The following is a 14702-nucleotide window of genomic DNA, read 5'->3' as shown; positions in this document are numbered from 1 at the left end:
ATTTCTTTCTTTAATGTTTTATGATTTTCATTGTAGAGATCTTTTATATCTTTGGTTAGGTTTATTCCTAGGTATTTCATTGATTTTGAGGCTATAGAGAATGGAATTGTTTTCTTTATTTCTTTCATTGTGGATTCATTGTTGGCAGAAAGAAAAGCAACTGATTTCTTTAGATTGTTTATGTATCCTGAAACTTTGCTGAATTGGTTAATCAGCTCCAGTTGTCTTTTGGTTGCGTTCATTATGTCTTCAAGATAAAGGATCATGTCATCTGCAAATAAGGATATTTTTAATTCTTCTCTTCCTATTCAAATTCCTTTGATTTCATTCTCCTGTCTTATTGCTATGGCAAGAGTCTTGAGGACTATATTGAAAATGAGTGGTGATAGTGGTCATCCTTGTCTTGTTCCTGAATTTAGAGGAAATTCTTGCAGTTTTTTCCCATTCAATATGATGCTGGCTTTGGGTATATTGTATACTGCCTTAATGTTGTTGAGGTACATTCCTTTTATTCCAATTTTCTGCAGTGTTTTTAACATAAATGGGTGTTGGATTTTGTCAAATGCTTTTTCAGCATCTATTGATATGTCATGTGGTTTCTGTTTTCAGTTCTATTTGTGTGATGAATAATGTGTATTGATTTGTGTATGTTGATCAAGCCTTGCTTTTCTGGGATGAAGCCGAATTGTTTGTGGTATATATTTCTCTTGATGTAGTTTTGAATGTGTATAGATATTATTTTGTTTTTGCATCTATGTTCATCAAGGATATTGATCTGTAATTTTCTTTTTTTATGTATATTTATTTGGTTTAGTTTTTAATGTGATACTGGCCTCAAAGAAGCAATTTGGGAGACTTTCGTCTCTTTAAATTTCCCAGAACAATATGTGAAGTTTTGGGATTAGTTCTTCACTGAAGTTTTTGTAGAATTTGGCTAGAAATCCATTTGAACCTGGGGTTTTCTTTGATGGAAGAACTTTAATTGCTGTTTCTATTTCTTTGCTTGTAATTGATTGGTTTAGGTTTGCTATGTCCTCTTGGTTCAGTTTAGGTAGGTTATATGTGCTTAGAAATCTTTTGATTTCTTCCTTGTTTTCCAGTCTATTGGAGTATAAATTTTCAAAATAATTTCTGATAATCCTTTGTATTTTCTCACTGTCTGTGGTGATGCCTCCTTTTTCATTTCTGATTTTAATAATTTGAACTGATTCTCTCTTACTTTTGGTTAGGTTGGCCAAGGGTTTGTCAATCTTAATCTTTTCAAAGAACCAGCTTTTTGTTTTGTTGATCCTTTGAATTTTTTCTCTATTTCATTTATTTCTTCTCTGATTTTAATAATTTCCTGCCTTCTGATAGCTTTGGGATTACACTGTTGCAGTGTTTCTAGGTCATTGAGATGTGTTATTAGGTTGTATACATGGCGACTCTCTGTTTTTTAATGTGCGCAATCAACACTATAAACTTTCCTCTGAACACTGACTTCAAAGTGTTCCATAGATTTTGGTAAGTGGTTCCTCTATTTTCATATAATTCTAGACATTTTTTTATTTCTCCCCCAAATTCTGATTTTAGCCACTTGTTGTTCAATAGTGTATCATTCAATCCCCATGCATTTAAATAGTTTTATGAGTGATTTTGTTCGAAGCTCCCCTTCATGTTACCTAACTTGAGGCTGTAACTCTCTTCTGTATTTCTATCTTTTTAACAAATTTCAAATCTTCATCAAGAGTCTAGACTATAGCAAATTTACCCTTAGCTCAGGACAAGAACCCGTGGGTTTTGTGGGGGGTTTTTTGTGGGGTTTTTTTTGGGGGGGGGGAATTATTCCTAGGGGTCTAACAAAGATCCCTAGGAACAGTTTCCCTAAACCATAACATTTTCTCTCAAAATCATAACATATTTGGTGCCCACATGGGACTATATTTCAAGCCAAAAGTGACTCCAGCTGACTGTGGCTCAAAAGCCACTGCATCTTGAAGGTCAGTAACCCTCCTCAAAATGGGTCCAGATCCTGGCAGATGACTTGATTGCTGGTGCCAACAAGCTTTCTGGAACCGTGGAGAGCCCCCTGCCATGGACTAGCTACAGCAGAATCTTCAGGGGAAGAGAAAATTCCCAGTTAAATAGTGTAAGTGTGATAGGTCCAATGAGTGTCCATCTATTCTGCCCACATCAAAGATGGGACACTCTTTTAAAAGCCCTATACAAAGTTAAATCTAAAAATAAACACCCATGACCCACCTTCAGAAAGCTCCCCAAACAGGAGACACCAGCCAGCAAACATTTCTAAAATGGTAGTGAGGTTTTTTTTTTTTTTTTTTTTTTTTTTTGGTAGTTGGAAACAGGTTCTAGGGAGATAAGCTAGCTTGCTTTTAGAGACAGCCTCTAGGAAATGTTGCCATTAGCAACTGTGGCCATGTGCACCCTGTGAGTCTATGAACTATGGCAGTTTGCAGGCCTCTGCAGTCCCAAACTCCCAGCAGCTATTAGAAGCCTGAATGGGTAAGCGTTTTTGGAGAACTCAAGAAAAAGCTGAGTCAATAGTTTCAGCCAGATAACAACCAAGCAGGCAAGCAGGCAGGCCTGCTTGGTGAACAGCCACACCCAGTGGGCATTGTCAGGCATTCAACAGGCAGATACAGCTCCATTTGCATAAGAAAGCCCTCAAGGAAGGAAGCTCAGAAGGACGCCATGCCTGATCTCCTGGCAGCTGGGGATTCTTAGGCACACCAAAATTGGAGAATATTTTCAGGGAAGGAAATTAATAGGATTTTTTTTTTAATGGCAATATTTTCAGCTAGAAAACCTCATTGAGATAGAGAAAGAACAGGAAGAAGAAGGGACAAACAGTGCAGAAGTGAGAGTGGCTAAACTTCAAGCCTGCAATGCCCTTCTGGTGGACTGTGAGGCCACTCTCACTGCTCCATGCACACAAGCATCCCAGCTGGATGCCCCTGACTGGGCCACTAGCTTTAGGGGTTGCAGGGAACCTCATCCAGACAGAGAAAGGTCACACAGCTCAATCAGACAAGGAAATATGGAGCAAGGGGAAAGGGTGGCAAAGCCCCTTCCCATTTAATACCCTCCTGGTGGGCATCAAACTGGTGAGAAGTGAGGCCACCCTCATGAGTCCCACACACACACAGGGTGCAGGAAAGAAGGGCAACCTTCTGAGAACAAAATACCTCTCTGTTTTAAATGGAATTCCAGCAATATCCTAAATGCTAACGTAATTGGTTTTAGATTGGGAAGCTCTGGGAAGGGGGGCAATATTGCCCAGACAGGCCACTAAACCCCACCTTTTCTCTTTCAGATGGGATCCCATCAATCCAAAGTGGAAACCAGATCGCCACTAGCATGGATCCTCCAAAACTGGAAAAAAATGTTTCATCCCAAAATGCTAAAGAAAAAAGCTCTCATTTTTTTTTTCTGAACCCAAGTATGGCCACAGTATGCTGGGGAATGGACACACATGGCCCCCTCAAGGAAGTCTAAATTACAATACCATACAGCAATTATATCTATTTTGTAAAAAGGGGAAAAGATGGATGGAAGTAGCTTATCTTCAGCTGTTATTTAACCTCCGAGACCACCCAGATGTCTTTAACGATTGGAGGGTAGAGACACTTGTGGCAGCCTTGGCTACAGTAGTGTGGGAAGAGAGAGTCTAGAGTTCTATCTGTCCATACAGTTTTCTTTTAAGGACTGAGTTCAAAGCTATAACACTAACTCAAACAATAGGTGCTGGCATTCTTAATTCTTTACCCGGTAGAAGGGGAGGCCATCCTCAGACAAATTCCACTACTGCAGGCTGCCAATTTGGTTTAACAGGGACTTGAAAAGGGAGCGGCAGAAGAGCAAAAGCCACGAAAGAATTCTGGCTGAACACAAAAAAGCCTAAGCTCAAGTCTGTTTTAAGGGTGGAGAGCAAGGGGATCTCTGGAGTAAATCCCCTCAACCAGGAGGCCAAAAAAGCCCTCCAAGGCCTGACTCATGGTGCAAAGGGGGACCATTAAATGGCTGAGCACCCTCAGTTCATGAGGGAACTAGGGTCCCCAGACCTAGTTTCCCAGTGATTCCTCCAAACTCCCACTACCTGAGTTAAGACTAAAGAGCCTTGGGTGATCACAGTGAGATCTCAGACAGAGGCCAGATCTAAGGCACTACCCTTCTTCCCCGGCCAAAGATCCAAAAGTTTAGATAAGGTGAGGGGCATATCAGGCCAGTCCTAAACCATTTCTTGACTCAGGATTCAACCTGCTGCAACCAGGGTGACCTTCCATTCTCCCATTCTTAGCCATATCAGAGATTTCAGCTTCTCTGCTAAGAAGGAGATATAATGTCAGGAAACCAAAAGTTATTTTCTTTTGCTGGCTGCACTAAAGTTACTGCTCAAAGTTTTTTTTTTTTTATTTCAACCAATCTTAGCTAAAACATAAACTCCTAAAAAGCTGTGCAATTAGACCCCATGAGATGTGATTATCAAATGTGATATACATTGTATTTGATTTCATTCCTTTTGCAAAATTAAGGCCTTAAGGTGCTGCTGATATTTACCTAATGTCTTAAACTTTCCATGGTAAACTATAATTCAATTATTAAGTTGGAAAAATGCAAAATGCAATGCTTTAAAATGCTCTTCATAAGGTTTAAAGTAACAAGTTTTTCATTTTTTTTAATTGCTGGTTTATGAACATTATAAAATGGAATTGCTTTTTTGCTGTTGTTAGCCCGTATGTAAGAACGAAAGACAGATATAGAAACTGTGTGGATGCTTTTTTTTATATTTTGATAAATACAGAGAAAGGAAATTTTGTGAGACTAAGAAATCATTTTGTAAGGTTTATCCTAATATTGTCCCAAATATGAAAGAAAGGACCAGAATAAAAATCGGAGGGTTAAAACAAGTTATAAAGTGTTTGTGGTATGATTGTTTGCATATGAAAATGGGTTATTAAAAGAAAGTAGGTTTCTAGTAAGCCTACCTCTATTTAGACCTCTGGAGGTCATTTTATTTAAACATATATTTGGCCCGTAGTTTCTAAATTATGTGGTTAAGTTTGTTTTCAATGGAGTTAATACCATTAAGTTCTAGGATTATACAGGCACTCAGATTTGTTTCTTTTCACTTTTCCTAATTATACTCATTTTTCTGGATTAAGTAAACAATGAGGCCATTCATTTTTGGTCTTTCTCCAATTGTTATGTGCTCAGTTGCGAAAGGATGCTATCTTACAGCCTCTGGCTACAGTGGTAACACAGTGGCATTAGGAAATTCCTTAATATTACAGTGCTTAGCTAATCATAGCTCTCCCATAGGACCGGTAATTGGGTAAAAGATTCAAAAACTATATTTTCTCATGGCTCAACAGTTGAGATTTTAAAATTTAATGGATCAGTCAAAGCCTTCTAATACCAATTTTTCTATGATTCAACTCCAAACCACTCTATTAGATACTGGCATCTATAGGTGTATTAATATTCAGAAACAGTACCCTAATGATATAACATATAAGAAATCATCAGAAATCTTTATTCAAATTACCCCAAAGCCTATTTCAGGTCTCCACAGTACTAATTTCTGGATTCACGTGGTACAAAATAAACTAAATACATCCCACTTTTGTGTATTTCAGCTTAATTCAACAAAACAGGTTTTAACTTCTCATTTAAGTGATATTTTTAGGTTTTCATGATTAACCTGTATTGTGAGTGTCGTTGCATAGGCTTGAAGCTTTCAGATGTCAGATGGTGGTATGAGCACCCAAGAGGAACATCTATTGAAGCCCTTTGTTTTTGGGGTTTTTTTTGTTTGTTTGTTTGTTTGTTTGTTTTGGGTTTTTTTTTTGGTGGTAATGGGATTCCTGGAAGCCCTTCTACCTCCGGGCTACACTCCCAGACCTATTTTTTTTTTTTTTTTTTTGGAAACAGGGTCTCTTAAGCCAGCGCGGCTAGCTTCGAACCTGCGCGATCCTCCTGTCTCCGCCTCCCAAGCGCAGGGATTACAAGCGTGTGCCACCATGCCCGGCTTATTGAAGCCCTTTGGATGGTCATAGAGGCACATGGCATCGACCCATCTGATTCTCCCATGCCAACTATATGCATGACTGTTACCCTGAAGCTGGGGCCCCCACTTCGTCCCTGTTCAGCTAGAAACAGTTAATGACTGACTCAGGGTCCTTATTCCTTTGCTAAGGGGTACATGCATGTTGTAAAAATAAGGATAAAGTAATGGAAATTAGCTCATGTTCATTGTTAAAAGTCAAAATGTGCTGGTTTTTAACCATCTTTAGGCAGGATCAGACGCCAGGCTCCAGCTCCGGCACCTGGGCTGTGCAGAGAAGCTGGGGGGCTGTGGACTGGCTGGTGCAGGCTCCCTGCAGCTCGCAGCTGCCTGCCTGCAGTTTTTTTTTAAATTTTTTTATTGGTGCATTGTAATCATATATCGCATTGGAATAGAAGACTTGAGAGGATATACAAGCACACATCATTCAATCAACCCTCATCCAGCCCCTATCCCATTCCCTCCCCCTCCCTCAATCCCATGCTTGTTTCGTGATTAACTTTGATACATTTGTTTATGTACATCCTGCGTTTTAAAGAGGCCTGGCTACCCGGTGGACTGATCCAGACCTCTCTGGCTCAAGCAGCGGCCTTGCCTCATGGGAGGCCCCGATTCTGGTCTCGCTGGCCCTGACACCAGCCTAACCACTCAGCTGGCTCTGATACCAGCTTTGGTGGCCCCAGCACTGGCCTAGCCTCATGGCAGGCTCTGATCCCGGCCTCAGAGACCTCAGTAGCAGCCTTGCCTCACAGAAGGCTCTGATGACAGCTGCTGGCCCCGGTACCAGCCTAACCCCTTGGCAGGCTTTGATCACGGCCTCGGAGGCCCCAGCTCCAGCCTTGCCTCACAGCAGGCTCTGATGCCAGCCACTGGCCCTGGCATCAGCCTAATCCCTTGGCAGGCTCCAATCCCAGCCTCGAAGTCCCCAGTGACAGCCTTGCCTCACAGCAGGCTCTGATGCCAGCCACTGGCCCTGGCATCAGCCTAATCCCTTGGCAGGCTCCAATCCCAGCCTCGAAGTCCCCAGTGACAGCCTTGCCTCACAGCAGGTTCCAATACCATCTGTTGGCCCAGGCATCTGCCTAACCCCTCAGCAGGCTCCGAACCCAGCCTCCCAGGCCCCAGCACCAGCCTTACCTTGCAGCAGGCTCCACTGCTGGCCACTGGCCCCGGCATCGGCCTAACCCCTCGGCAGGCTCCAATCCTGACCTCAGAGGCCCTAGTAGCGACCTTGCCTCCTGGCAGGCTCCGATGCCAGCTGTTGGCCCCGGCATCGGCCTAACCCCTTGGCAGGCTTTATTCCCAGCCTCGGAGGCCCCAAAACCAGCCTTGCCTCATGGCTGGCTCCGATGCCAGCCTCGCTTGCCCCAGCACCGGTCTAACCCCTAGGCAGGCTCCGATCCCAGCCTTGGAGGCCCCAGCACTGGCCTTGCCTCACGGTAAGCTCTGATGCTGGCCATTGGCCCCGGCACCGGCCTAACCCCTCGGCACTGCCTGCAGCTTTTTAAAGAAAGAGCCAGTCTGCCATGGTATGGATCTGGTTTGTCCTCCAGTGTTTCTGTGCTGCAAGATTGTTTTTCAAGTATTGAGAGGCTCTTTAAGAAATGAGACCTTGACTTCCGGGCAGATGTGACTGAGAAAAGCAGCATTTACGAGTCCCGTTAACAATTGATCTCTATTGCCACAAAATCAGCGCTTTTCATAGCCAGAAAACACCATCAGCAGAGAAATAAAAACTGTAAATACAAAGGACAGAGTAAAAGAAGACTAGAAGAACAACCAGAGACCAGAAAAGAAACCTGCTGTGTTACAGTGGCGGAGCCATGCTGGCGCCATCTTATCTTGCAGCCCCAGGCTCCAGAGAAGAAAGGGACTTAGAACAGAGCTCAAAGCCAGAAAAGAAATACACCAGCCTCATGGCTGAGGGCGTGGCAGAGGTGCCATATTGCCAGCAGTGGCATGTTCACCGTGCCCACGACAGCTCTAAATCAGCACACTCAACAACCCACCAGACTCCAGAGAAGAAAGGTAAACAAGGAGCTAAAGAGAGCATTTGCGGATCATTCTAGTATAATTCAGCAGTTTTTTCAGCGCAAATGTACGTGTAAAACTCCCAGTGGCCAAGCTCATCACACCCTCCAGGGACTCAGAACAGAGCTCAAAACCAGAAAAGAAATACACCAGCCTCAAGCCTGCTGAGGGTGCGGCAGCAGTGCCATATTGCCAGAGGCAGTGGGGAGTTCACCACACCCGTGACAACTCCAGATCAGTGCACTCAATAACCATAAGTGAAATTGTGGCCCCTTGCTGGGTATGGTGGTGCATGCTTGTAATCCCCTCGCTTGGGAGGCGGAAACAGGAGGATCACACAGGTTCAAAGTCAGCCGTGCTGGCTTAAGAGACCCTGTTTCCAAATAAAAGATATAAAATAGGTCTGGGAGTATAGCCCTGAGGTAGAAGGGCTTCCGGGAACCCCAGTACTACAAGAAAAAAGAAAGAAAAAAAAAGAAAGAAATTGCAGCCCCTAAAGGAGAAATCCCAGTACTGCACCCCCAGGGACTTGCCCAGCTTTGATAATCTCCCTGGGTTTGAGATTTTTCAGGCCAACCCAGTGAAGGAGTAGTGGTGGAAGAGATACCACACCCTAGTCGCAGCTCCCCATGGGAAAACAACCAGCCTGGTACCCCTATGGTCTCGCGCAGCCTTGATTAACTCCCTGGGACTGAGACTTTGCAATACAGCCCAGTAAAGGAGTAGTGGTGACTGAGATTACCACAGACCTGAGATCCAGAGCACCCTATGTGAAGTCGTAGTGACCCAGGGAAGAACCCAGAGAAGGCACAAACTTCTGAAATCATGGAAAAGAGGAATAACAATGGAGCAATGAACACTCACAACCCCACAACATTAGAACCTGATAACACAGAAATTTAGAGATCTGTGTATCTACATATGTTAATATATCATATGTAGAGAGTACAGAATGTAATACTGAGTTGAATTGAGGAATTCTCATATTTTTTTTGAAATCTTGAACTACTGTGGGGAAATAGAGTCATGATGCTTTCAGTAACAGGACTTGATTTTAGTCCTGGTTCCATTACATACAACTTCTCTTTGAGCCTTAGCTTCTCCATTTATAAAATGGAAGATTGGCCCAAATAATGACTCTCGTCTATTCCATACTAAATCAATTTTGTTCCAAGGCCCATTATATAGAAAGAGATTGGATGAGATGGGATGAAAGATATATGTTCACATGAGTAGATGTGTGTGTGTGTGTGTGTGTGTGTGTGTGTGTGTGTGTGTGTAGGGAGATGGGAGGAGTGATTAATGGATGCTTTCTCATCTGCTGAGAATCCTTAAAGAAAAGGGAAAAGGAAACAATAGGCTTAAACACCAATTATATAAGACTTCAAGATATACAAGCCCCCTCCCCTGCCTGCTTCTGCTTCTCCTGCTCATGTTTTCTGAAACTGACCTGCTCTGAGGCAGCCTGGGTGGCTCATTAGCAGCAGCTCAGGATCTGACAGAAGATGAAGAAAAAATGGAAGATTCAATAATTGAAGATGAAGATGATGCAGCTGAGGTAGAAGATGAACCCACACATTTGGCAGAAGATAAAGAGGAAGAAGATGCATCTGGTGAACCAGAAGCATCACCAAGTGCAGATAAAACTATATTGTTTGTAAAAGGAGATTTCCTGGAAAATAACATAGTGAAGTTCTTGGTAGGCTTTACAAACAAGGGCCAGAAGATTTTATTGTTGAATCCCTAGATGTCTCATTTTTTTATCCTCAGGACTACCAGTTTTATATTCAGAATTTCACAGCTCTTCCTCTGAACACTGTAGTTCCACCCCAGAGACAGGCTACTTTTGAGTATTCCTTCATTCCTGCAGAGCCCATTGGTCGATGACCCTTTGGCCTGGTCATCAATCTTAACTACAAAGATTTGAATGGGAATGTATTCCAAGATGCTGCCTTCAATCAAATAGTTATAATTATTGAAAGAGAGTATGGGTTAGATGGAGAAACATTTTTATGTATATGTTCCTTGCTTGTCTTGGACTTCTGGTTTTCATTGGCCCTCATCAACTCATAGAATCGAGAAAGCACAAAACACCTAAAGTGAAAGTGAAAATGAATATGTCAAGTCATATTGATGTTGAATGAGTTTGATTCCCTAGGAAACTTTGAGTCAGATCAATAAAGCTTCACCAAGAAGGGTAACGGGTGCAGAAGAGACCAGTGGGATCTGATGAGTAAGTGTCTTTTGGGCAACAATTCAATCTGTACTTATCCTGCCCTAATGTTTTCAGCCTGATGGGAATTAGTGCAGAGAAGCCGTATCACCATAGAAGGCAACTACTATTTATGTTTGGACAGAGCAATCAATCAAAGTCTGTGGTGATAATATTTCTGAAAGTGCACTGCATTCACTTTTCTAAAGTAACAAATTTGTGTTTTTTTAAGCATTAAAATTAATGTGTGTACATGTGTATGTATGTGAGCATTTGGTCTTACCGGAATCATTGTTGAACTGCCTTTAACATGCCTTTAGAATAATAAATATAATGCTGTTATCTCTACATTTTTACATTTTCTGATTTTTGCCCCCAAACTCAGTATTTGCCTCTAATGTGATTATAGATATCCTGACTCAATCTATTTTTATCCTTGGAATGACTCAAATCCTAGTTGATGGCACAAAATAGCATCTTGTTATGATTGTTGTTCTATAACGTATTCTAAAGGCATGAGCAGGGGTAGCTGCTTTTTTAGCAATATAATTGTTTTTGGTATTTGCTATTGTTTACTATAATGCACACCTTCAGGAAACTTTCCAAATGGATTCATGGAATTTTGGAAACAAAACTGTGAAACATGAAAATTCGGACATCAATATATAAATCCCAACCCTAACCCCACCTTGTTTTTTTAAACAAAAAGCATGGTACATTGTACAAACTGAAAATAAAAAGATATACAAGCTGATTATAATACATTGTTTTATTCCTGCCCTGGGTCTTTGGAGGCAAAATTCCCATGATGCTTTTTAAAGCTGAAGGTCATATCAAAGTGCCAACGTTTGCATTGTTCTTTCTCTATTACAGTGGCAACTAAAAAAAAAAAAAGAAGAAAAAAAAACTATGTAGCTTGGTTCTTGATTAAATGCAGCTAAAGCATTCCCAACTTGAATTAGAAGACCCCTGAGGCGGTCATTGAATGTTTCCAATATTTAGGAGGCTCTATTCTAATTACCACTTCAAACATGCTTTATGTCAAGGACAGAACACTTTATTGGTGGAATGTCTCAATATCATGGCCACAGAAATAAATGATTGCCTGGCTGGTGATTGGAGATTTTGTATGGAAATAGAATTCTCAGAAGGGCATGTCTTTATTCTAATAAGGGGATAGTCATTGTTTAATTAAAAAACCACAAGATCCAAAAATCTGGACACAGAAATGTCATTTTTGAGGCATAAGTCTGTTGCCAGGCCTGTGTACTATTGGTCTGAAGAAGTTTGTTCTTGAGCCTGCTTTTTAAAATTTTTTGTCAAATATGAGTTCATTTGAATCTAAGAGACTTTCAATATATACATTATGAAAAGCCATACATATGACTATGAGCCATAGAACTTGAGGGCACAGGAATATTGAAAATCATTTTTCTGATGGGTTAACTTAGATTCTGAGAGCAGAAAGGATTTTCATAAGGTTACAAAGAAGCAGACCAGGACTCAAGGCCCAGATTCCTCCTCTGGGTTCAATGTTAAAAGCAGAGGAGGACCCCTCCCTCTGATTTATTACTTACATGTGCTTGACAGTGTTAGGTGTTGGGGAAATCCACATGAAAAAGACACATCTGTTTCTCTGGGTGCTTTCTAGAGTGACTGATTTCTGACTTACTAAAAACCACTTGCTCAAGCTCCAAACCTACATTTGTGGTTCCTTCATGACAAGACCAAAAATATTAGTGTTTTCTCACTGTCAAGAGTGCAAAGGACCTCTGTTAAAGACTAAACATCTAATTTCCCTTTATTTGCCACATACTCTCAACAATATACAAAGGACTATAATGTTATAGTATAAAATAGGTCTGGGAGTGTAGCCCAGAGGTAGAAGGGCTTCCAGGAATCTCAGTGCCACCAAAAAAAAAAAAAAAAGGCCAGGGCCAGGGCCACTGAGGCCGCCATCAGGGCCTACCATGAGGCAAGGTAGGAGCTGGGGCCTCCGAGGCCAGGATCAGAGCCTGCTGAGGGGTGAGGCCGGTACCGGGGCCAGCAAGGCTGGGATCAGAGCCTGTCATGAGGCAAGGCTGGCGCTGGAGCCTCTGAGGCTGGGATCAGAGCCTGCCGTCAGGCCAGGTCAGTGCTGGGGCCTTTGAGGCCAGGATCAGAGCCTGCCGAGGAGTGAAGCCGGTGTCAGAACCAACAAGGCTTGGATCGGAGCCTGCCGTGAGGCTAGGCCAGTGCAGGGGCCTTTGATGCCAGGACCAGAGCCTGTTGAGGGATAAAGCCAGTGCCTGGGCCAGCAATCCTGGGACTGGGGCCTGCTGTGAGGCAAGGCCAGTGCTGGGGTCTTTGAGGCTGGGATTGGAGCCTGACGAGGGGTTAGGCTGGTGCCGGGGACAGCAAGGCCAGGACCGGGGCCTGCCGTGAGGCAAGGCCAGTGCAGGGGTCTTCGAGGCTGGGATCAGAGCCTGCCAAGGGGTTAGGCCAGTGCCAGGGCCAGCAAGGCTGGGATCGGGGCCTGCCGTGAAGCATGGCCAGTGCAGGGGCATCCGAGGCTGGGATTGGAGCCTGCCCAGGGGTAAAGGCAGTGCTGGGGCCAGTGAAGCTGGTATTGGAACCTGCCGTGAGGCAAGGCTGGTGCAGGGTTCTTCAAGGCCGGGATTGGAGCCTGCCGAGGGGTTAGGCCAGTGCCAGGGCCAACAAGGCCAGGACCGGGGCCTGCCATGAGGCAAGACCTGTGCTGGGGCCTCCGAGGCCAAGATAAGAGCCTGCCGAGGGGTGAAGCCAGTGCCAGGGCCAGTGAAGCCGGGATTGGAGCCTGCTGTGAGGCAAGGCCAGTGCAGGGGCTTTCTAGGCTGGGATTGGAGCCTGCCTAGAGGTTAGGCCTTGCCAGGGCCAGGAAGGCTGGGACCGGGTCCTGCCATGAGGCAAGGTTGGTGCTGGGGCCTCCGAGGCCATGATCAGAGCCTGCTGATGGGTGAGGCTGGTGATGGGGCCAGCGAAGCTGGGATCAGAGCCAGCCATGAGGCAAGGCCGGGGCAGGGGCCTTCGAGGTTGGGATCGGAACCTACCTAGGGGTTAGGCCAGTGCTGAGGCCAGCAAAGCTGGGACCATGCCCTGCCGTGAGGCATGGCTGGTGCTGGGGCCTCCAAGGTTGGGATCGAAGCCTGCTGATGGGTAAGGCCGGTTCCAGGACAAACCTGGCCAGGATTGGGGCCCACTGTGAGGCAAGGCTGGAGCTGAGGCCTCCAAATATGGTATCGGAGCCTGCCGAGGGATGAGGCCGGAGACTGGGCCAGAATGACAGGATTGAAGCCTGCCATGAGGCAAGGCCAGTGTTGGGGCCTCCGAGGCTAGGAATGGAGCCAGCTGAGGGGTGAGGCTAATCCCAGGGCCAGCAAGTATGGGATTGGAGCCTGCTGTGAGGCAAGGCTGGTGCTGGGGCCTCTGAAGTAAGGATCGTAGCCTCACAAGCAGTGAGGCCGGAGCTGGTGTCAGCAGGGCAGGGATTGGGGCCTACCATGAAGCAAGGCCATTGCTGGAGCCAGCAAGGGCGGGATCAGAGTCTGCCAGGGGGCAAGGCTGGCAGCGGGGCGTTCAGGAGTGGGAACAGAACTTGCAGTATAGCATACACAGAGAAACATCACAGAAAATAGAAAATCAGATGCTTTCTCTAATATGCAAAAACTAGGAAGAAATGGGTAATGGGAGGAGAGCTAGTTGAAGAAATGGCCCCATGGAAGAGCAATCAAGGTGACCAATCAGAGGGGATGGGATGGGGGAAGACGGAATCTCTTTAAAACACATGATGTATGTAAACAAAAGTATCAAAGTTAATCACTAAATCAAGCTTGGGATCGAGGGAGAGGGAGGGAATGGGACAGGGACGGGAAAAGAGCTAATTGGATGATATATGCTTGTATACCCTCACAAGTCTTGTATTTCACTGTGATGTTTGACTACAATGCACCAATAAAAATATATTAAAAACATGCTTAATATTTGTGTCAGTCGAAAATAAAGAAATCTAAACCATGTTTCATCGAGTAAGGCAGCCCTGAGTGACTGTTCCAGAACAAATACCTCAGGCCTATTTGACTCCACAGCTTCTGTAAGACAAATAATGTCAGGTGGAATTGTGGCAATGGGTGTGGGAAAACATAGAAATTTCCAAGATAGAATCATCAGAACTAATGGGACTACATAAACTCAGCAGTCTTATACCCCGCCACTGTTATTGAGCCTTTGATGTATGTACCAAGCCAGTATATTCTAATAATACTTCTGTAGCACTCCTTACTTTGTGATTTGTCTCTACTTCTATTTGCTTTATTTCACAAACTAGAACTTAGACTCTTTGATATCAGATGCCATAGTCTGTATATCTATAAATTCACC

The sequence above is a fragment of the Muscardinus avellanarius genome (genome assembly GCF_963383645.1).
Source record: "Muscardinus avellanarius genome assembly, chromosome: X".
Classification (NCBI taxonomy): domain Eukaryota; kingdom Metazoa; phylum Chordata; class Mammalia; order Rodentia; family Gliridae; genus Muscardinus; species Muscardinus avellanarius.
The sequence above is the reverse complement of the archived record's forward strand: the minus strand, read 5'-3'. Positions refer to the sequence as shown.